Genomic DNA, 8,926 nt, shown 5'->3' with positions numbered 1-8,926 from the left:
GATATCGAACCGACTACAAATTTCTAGAATTCAAATAGTGTAAATAAAATTAAGCGTTAGTTGCTAAGTATTGTAAATAAATTAGTTTGTGATTAGTGAAATATTATTGGAAGTAAATTTGTTTAAGACAGTTAATTCCTTAATTTGTTACAATATTCTAATTTTGATCTGACGAAAGCATAGTATAAGGTTTTCGATGTGTATAGATCCACAAAATCACTGGAGATTCGTGCAATAAATACATAATTCTGTTTGCAGCAGACAGAATTGCTTCGATGTGTGGCACGAAGGAAAGTTTTGTGTCGAAGTAACACCTAGATCGGTGAATGTGAGAGGCCGTTGAAGTGGAATATCGTTTATTAAATATTGATATGGAAATGAATGATTTTTTAGTGTGTACATATCATTACATTATATTTACTCGCGTTTAAAAGAAGATTATTGCGAAAACACCATTACTCAACACGTTTCAGAGAGAGTTGTAGACAGTCCTCGATGCCTTGATTTCAGAATATACTTTCAGGTCATTCGCGTTATCAAACAGTTGAAGTCAATGACCTCAACTATGTCGTTTATAAATGCGTTAAAGAGAAGTGGCCTTGGGTTGCTTCCTTGTGGAACACCCAAGGTAGCTGCATATTCCACGGACTTGAAGCAATTGAATATAACATACTGACGCCTGTCAGTGACGTATAATATCAAAAGTTGGATCACGGTCAGAGAAAAGCCGTACATGTACAATTTCGATAGCAGTAATCCATGATCAAGTCTGTCAAACGCCTTAGAGGAGTCCGTATACAGGCTGATTCACGGTGGATGGCACATTAGACGTTTCTGGTGAACCAGACAACGGATCACTTTGAAAATTTAATGGAGGACATATTCGGACATTCTCTAGCCTACTAAAATATTTTCGACAATGCGGTGTTGCCGCTTCTATTAGAAAGCAGTAGCAACTTTGATTTTTCAAATGGAACACTCTGTATATAATATTATTTTTGGAATCTCCAACAATTGCCGACAACTTTTCTTGATATTTCCCTATACCTATCTGTTACCGTTTTCGAAATAAAAATTAATTTCAATTTTTTTCTTCGAAAATCATGACTTCTAAAAATGCCGATATCTTTTAGTTAAGAAGTACTATGATATCGAAATTTGGTTTGGAGTTAGGTGATACTTGGACACTTCCCACACGTCAGCCTAATCTCCGTTACTTCAATACAGGGTGGTAAAAAAATACAGTTTTTTCGTTTGCTTGAAAAAGTTGCTGAAATTTGATTATTTTAAATGGAACACCCTGTATATTATTAAAAATTCGGAAAGCTGCTGAAATTTTCTTCCTTTCTATGTATATCATACCTATACCTAACTAGTCAAGTTTCGGACTTATGAACATTTATTTGTGAAAATGTCCCTTCAGAATGGTATTTCCATTCGGTATTTGGTAAGCAGGCCATGATTACTATTTGACAGTAGCGTTGTGACATTCTCCTAATAATATTGACATTTTCCTCACTTCAGAAGTTGCAAATACCTTCAAAACGATGGAACAAAACTATTCAAACGAAGTTCTTATGAATTTGTTTATTATTTTTGGACAGTGTGACAAAATTATCAGCAGAACATGTAGAAAGTTCAATGAAATGTATCCGAATCTACCGCCAATGAACCTCAAGAAATTTATACGAATTCAGAACCATTTCAATGCATTTGGATCAACTTTAAAAGCACCAAGAAACTTGCCTCGACCCGTAACTTTCGAAGACAACCAGATTAATGTCTTAGCATATTTTCACGCATTTCCCGAGTCATCGATAAGAAGTGCTGAAGAAGATTTGGGTATAAAATATTCATCGGTTCAAAGAATCTTGCGAAGACATAAAATTCATGATTATAAATTCACCAAAATTCAAGCAATGAAGCCTCAAGATCCTCAACAGAGAGTAGAATTTTGTGAAATGTTGTTGACACGCATTCAAGAAGATCCACTTTTTTTAAATAAAATTATTTGGACTGATGAATCGAAATTTTCGAGAGAAGGGATTTTCAATAGAAAAAATCGTCATTATTGGTCCAGTGAAAATCCTCACGTCACAAAAGAAGCCGGATTTCAAGAAAAATTTAGTTTTAATGTCTTCTGCATGTTGATGGACAACAAATTGAGGTACGTGATATACGAGGAGTCATTAACATCCAGAAGCTACCTGAATATTTTGGAGAATACTGTAGACAGTTTCGTGGATAATCTGCCACTCGAAGATTATCGAAACTGTTGGTACCAACTAGACGGAGCTCCTGCACATTGCACAAGAGAAGTGAGCGCAGAACTGGATAGACTATTTGACGATCGGTGGATGAGGCGCTTGGGACCATGGAATTGGCCAGCGAGATCACCCGATCTTAATCCATTAGATTTTTATTTGTGGGGAATGTTTAAAAAAAAAGTTTACAAAATACCCGTGCGTTCGAGAGATGAATTGTTAGAAAGGATTGCCCAAACATTTGAAGATTTGGATCCCAATGAAATCAGATCTGCCACCACGAAAGCAGTCAACACCCGCATTTTAAAGTGCTTGGAAGTGAACGGCCAGCGATTCGAACATATTTTGAAATATTCCACATGATTGTTTAACTTTTTTATAATTATTCATATCAATATTTCCAATTTCAAGTTTCTTGGTGCTTTTTTAAAGTTTATCCAAACATATTGAAATTGTTCTGAATTCGTATAAATTTCTTGAGGTTCATTGGCGGTAGATTCGGATACATTTCATTGAACTTTCTACATGTTCTGCTGATCATTTTGTCACACTGTCCAAAAATAATAAACAAATTCATAAGAACTTCGTTTGAATAGTTTTGTTCCATCGTTTTGAAGGTATTTGCAACTTCTGAAGTGACGAAAATGTCGATATTATTAGGAGAATGTCACAACGCTACTGTCAAATAGTAATCATGGCCTGCTTACCAAATACCGAATGGAATTACAAATACCATTCTGAAGGGACATTTTCACAAATAAATGTTCATAAGTCCGAAACTTGACTAGTTAGGTATAGGTATGATATACATAGAAAGAAAGCAAATTTCAGCAGCTTTCCGAATTTTCAATAATATACAGGGTGTTCCATTTAAAATAATAAAATTTCAGCAACTTTTTCAAGCAAACGAAAAAACTGTATTTTTTTACCACCCTGTATTGAAGTAACGGAGATTAGGCTGACGTGTGGGAAGTGTCCAAGTATCACCTAACTCCAAACCAAATTTCGATATCATAGTACTTCTTAACTAAAAAATATCGGCATTTTTAGAAGTCATGATTTTCGAAGAAAAAAATTGAAATTAATTTTTATTTCGAAAACGGTAACAGATAGGTATAGGGAAATATCAAGAAAAGTTGTCGGGCAATTGTTGGAGATTCCAAAAATAATATTTTATACAGAGTGTTCCATTTGAAAAATCAAAGTTGCTACTGCTTTCTAATAAAAGCGCCAACACCGCATTGTCGAAAATATTTTAGTTGGCTAGAGAATGTCCGAATATGCCCTCCATTGAATTTTCAAAGTGATCCGTCGTCTGGTTCACCAGAAACGTCTAATGTGCCATCCACCGTGAATCAGCCTGTATATGACACCAGTTTGGGATCTCCTATCGATGGTTTCACAGATATCTGTTGAAAATCTGTTTTTTCGTTAATCAGCTGTCACCCCCATACGAACGACAACTCTCAGAAGTTGAGAAACTTGTGCGAGCTAAGGAATAATGAGGTCTTACCTTTTAAAGTGTGATTCCTAACACGTTGAAGTGATGTAATTTGATTGCTCGAATGAGGATATAACCTGCTATAGATGAGGATTTCAAATACTTTGGCGAAGTTGCATATTATTGATATAGGTCTATAATTACCGACATCAAACTTGTCCCCTTTTTTATAAATTGGTTGAACTTTAGATCATTTCCATAGATCTGGGATGGTACTAGTTTTGATGTAGATATTTATAAATATTGTCAAAGGACGTACCAAAACATATGCACAATTGCACAGTCTCTGACAATCAGTGCAAGGATGCTGTCGAGACCTGTTGTCATTTTCGGTTTTATCTGTTTCAAAGCAGCCAACACTTCATTTTCTTCGAAGTAATGAATGTTCAAGACTTGTGAATATGGATGTTCATCGCTCAATTCGGTTGGAGAGCTGGTGATATATGATTTTGAGAAAAAAATCAACAAAGCTATTAAGAATATCTAAAGGAGTATCTAAAGATTTTCCTTCGTAGGACATTCTGTCCGAAATGCTGGTAAAACCTTTTTTGTTATTTATATATGCCCAGAATTTATATGGATTGTGTTTGATGTCATGTTCAGCGGATTTCACAAATTTTTTGAACGCGTTGTCCACGTCCGATTTAATCTTTGCCCTCAGGCGCACACATTGTTACCGGGCAGCATCATCACCGCTACTTCGAATAGACGTACAATACTTAGCCTTTAGACGAATTTGCTGAATAATTTCACGGTCGAACCACGGCGGCGGATATTTACGCTTGAAGTTACCAGTTCGTAAGGGTTCACATTGATTCAGTATGTTAAAGATTTTTCCGTAAAAATAAGTACAAGCATCATTTGATCTATCGAAAACTTCAGGAGTGGTCTAGTCAATAATTGCGATTAGTTCGTACATACGCGGAAAGTTTGCTTTTCTAAAGTTGTACTTATTATTATAAGAGGTGGCGAAGTTTCTTTTCAAATTACGTATAATATTCGATTTGCAGTATATATTCAAGGCAGGGTGATGTTTGTCTTCAGTTACTAGTGGATCCGACACAATACTGCCTCAGAACAGTATAAGGTCGAGTATTCACCTATAATTACTGTAAATGAAGTTATACTGTGATAAATTGCTAGATTCCAGAAAATTATTCAATAAATTATTTATCGTGTTTAGTTGGTCACTCTGTAAAAACGAAGCATACGAAGGGATATTGAAGTCACCCGTGATGAAAATACTGTTTTTATAGGCAACTTGGATGTTGGTAAGAGTTTCGAAAAGAATAATGTACACATTGTTTGACAAAGAGGGAGAGACATAAATATTGATCATAAATAACGAATTCGAATCAGAAATTATTTTCACCATAACAATGTCTACATAGACTAATACTTGAGGAATAAGTAGTGTTAAATCAACCTGTGAGGAGACGAACGAATCAGCAACTGAAATAAGAGCTTCTTCACCTTTTGAGCAATTGCATTCAGATAATTTTCTATCAGAGCGGTATACCTCATAGCAGTTAGGGAATAACTCTTCATTTCTGACCGAGTGGTCAGTGTAATCGCGGGAATCCAGTTATCGAAATTGAGTTGAAAAATTGGGATATTTTAGATCACAGACCACGGGTTTTTTGATAATAAAATGTTGTGTAGTTTTCATTTCATAGGATATAATCATGGGAGGACGCAGACTGATCTAAAGCCTCATGAGATGAGGGTGATTGCTACAGAGAGCCAAGTATATTATTTTTGAATTTTTCTATTGCAGTTTGATAAGCAGTACATTTTTCCTTTTCCTAAATCGCATGATCTGTTGAAAGATTTTTTCTCGCCAGTTAAACACAGTTGGTGCATTATCACCACATATATGGTGAAATAACCCAGATTTATCGTTGAGCCTGCCTTATACAACTCATGATCTTATTTGAACCAATACTGAAACTTGAACCACACTTGTGATTGTGTCACAAAGATTTGGCAAATTGTTTATCTAGAATGCGTTTTAGTGATTCATAAACAAAATTATTGTTTCACTTTGACGTTCATGAAATCACTCTCTTTCAAGTCGTTGACCTTTGTGTGAGTTTATTCTAATTATTGATAGTAATTTACGTGACTAGTCAGGAAAAGACTGTTTTTTTTGGACGAATAGACAAAATTCTAGGACAGATGCCGAAAAAACTGTGTACGCAACACGCCCTAGACAGTTTTTTGAACTCGCAAACTACGACTACGGCCTACGGCCGTAGGCGTACATTATTTTCTGGTCAACCGTGTACAATTACAAATCGATGAGACACTTGTTTGAAATGTTTGGTATATTTAAATGCCTTTTGCTGAAGTATCAATAAGAATGTAAAGTTTGATTGTTTTCATGTGATAATTTTTGAATGACATTGACAATTTTGATATTGTTTGTTAGTGAATTATGTTCATATCTTTCAGCGACATTGGTAGACTTACAGCCACTGTGTCTCATCAAATTTGAGATGTTTCATTATCAGCGAATCAAACATTTTCCTTTATTGAAATTTACTAATAATCTCTTATGTGGAGAATGTGATGGCCGAGAAGATGAATTTCGCCTATACTTGCCCACTATTCTTTCCCACTTAGAACAAAATTTCCCTCAATAAGTGTTTTGGAATCTGGTATTTTCACAAGCAACATGTTTCCTTGTCGTTCATTAGATCAATTGACATTTTTGTTAGTTCTTCCTATCTACACGCACCGGCTAACCCAGAGGTTCTCAAACTTATTTTGTCTACCGCCCACTTCGAGAATTAATTATTTTCAACTCCCCACCCCAAATGTTTTTACTGTACTACATCTTAAGAATCACAATCGCAGTCATTATTTTAATAATTAAATTATGTGTGTCATGTGACAAGACTTTCTGATGAGGGTAATGTAAAACACCATTTTGTTATATTAGGAAAACTTTTATTGATGTTTTAAAAAAAACATTCCAATTTGAATTTTAAAACGTATCTAATGTGAAGGATATATTTGATGATGTTCAACAAGTTTGTTAATATCACGCTCGAATTTACTCAAAAACAGCCGTAAGTCACCGCGTTCGGTAATCTGCAACCGATTTCTCTTTTTAGTTAGCAACGTTGCCACATCACTAAATCCACTAAATACGGGAATGCTATCAAAAATCGTTAAACGATGGACTACAATCCAGGGTACAATTGCGGAATTGGCTTTTGTAGCCAAAATTATTGGTATCCATTTTTGAATTTTATTTTTATTTCCTCGTTAGTTATCAGTTCTACGAGTTCTTCTTCCAGCTGGGGTGATCCTGCTATGTTAACATTTGAAAAAGGATCCAACACCTAGTCCGGTATTTCCAATTTGAAAATATCCTGGAATCATTCTGCGAAATCACTGTGGAGGTTCTCCAAATGTTGGCAGTAAACAAGCAAGTTGTCGTTGTTGAAGTTTACTGCTGACAAATTAGGGAAATTGCGAAACTCACGTCTGCCGATATTATTCTTGTATAAGAACAATTTGGCTACAAAAGCAGCAATGACATTTTTTGTTAAAATAAAATTCAAGTCGTCACCTGGAAGTTGAAGATTGACATCATTTAATAATTTATACAAGTCAAGTACGCAATATTATTCTTTGAAGTGATGAGGTTGTCAGGCAATTCTTTGTCTTTGTTATCCAAGAACTCTATTATAGAGTCAAATAGATTGTGAAATCGAGTCAGACAGTTACCTCATGATAACCAACGAACTTCTGTGTGAAATAGCAATAGTTGTGTGAAATCGCTGGTTTATGGAGCACAGTAGTTATTACTTCTTTTATTGCCGGTAAAATTAAATCCTCTCCAATAGTGTGAGGTTTAACTGTTTGAGCAATTAGCAAGGAGATGTTGCAGGAAGCTCGGAGTCCGTCGTCGTCTTGCTCAGAAGCCGCTGAAAAAAGTTTTGATACAGTTGGCTGACCTGAGTGTTTCTTATCCAGCTCTTGAAAATGAGTCACATTTTTGTCTTCTTTACCTAAATGCATTTTATTCAAATGTTTTTGTAGCCTTGAGGGTTTCATCGCTTCATTTGAAAATGTTTTTGTGGGATTTTCAATAAATCCATATATCATATTTTCCGCGCTATAATGCCGTTTCTTCTTTTTTGCTTTCGACATAATTTTGTCTTGAAAAATTCCGAAGTAAAGAATCGAGTATTAAAAACTTGCTAATGACACCACCTGGCTAGTCGCTAGGGCGAGCGGGCAGCGGGCGAACCTAGTACTTTCGAGAATGGAGACTAGAAACTTCTCGCTTCGCATTGAAGCTCACCGCCATCTATTGAACAGTTTGACAACTATCGGACAGGAAATAGTTACTGTCTAGTCCCCTAGATAGCGTTACACGAGGAAACGCGCTTTAAGCGTAACGGAGAGGTAAAGTTTGTGTTGAAAGAAAAAAACATTTTTAAATCAGCCATCGCCCCCCTAAACCGTTTTAACGCCCTCTAAACCGTTTTAACGCCCCCCTTAACCGCTTCAACGCCCCCCAATCATCTCTGTGCTCTTTACTGCCCCTCTATAGGCCTCCAGCGCCCACTTTGGGAAAGACTAGACTAACCCAATAATTGTTAGTTCCTGCATATAAAGCAATTTAAGTTGATACTTTCATATCCTTCAATCGTAATATTTTCTCAAAATTACCTTTATCAATAGATATGTTTTATTATTTGCTTTCCGAATGAGTTTGTTGATCTGATTTATTTACTCCATAACCAACACTCTTCTTTATAAGAAATACGATAACCTTAGTTAAAGTGGCTATGTTAACATTTTTATTCACTAAAATGGTAGATAGTTTTCAACGTGCTCCATGCCTCCACAAGGTGGAGGATTTTACAGTTTCAGATTTTTGGGCCAAATAAGCCAAAATTACATCCTCTGTAATTTCTTTATATCTATCAATTTCAACAACAAATCATAAACATTTTCGCACCTGCATTTGATTTTTCAGGCAATAATTGTGCTCTAGCAACAGCTGCAAATTTCTAAGGTAAATCTTCAAACTCACTATTGCTGCTGCTTTACAGGAGTTCTAATAATACATGGATATATAAAAATAATAATTATGATATTATAATAAAACATGAGGGTGTAGCAATTTTTCTGGTAAACC

Source organism: Leptinotarsa decemlineata, unplaced genomic scaffold (genome assembly GCF_025532065.1).
Source record: "Leptinotarsa decemlineata unplaced genomic scaffold, Ldec_3_MD MMD2_tig00004307_RagTag_RagTag, whole genome shotgun sequence".
Lineage (NCBI taxonomy): Eukaryota > Metazoa > Arthropoda > Insecta > Coleoptera > Chrysomelidae > Leptinotarsa > Leptinotarsa decemlineata.
Note: the sequence above shows the minus strand (reverse complement) of the source record.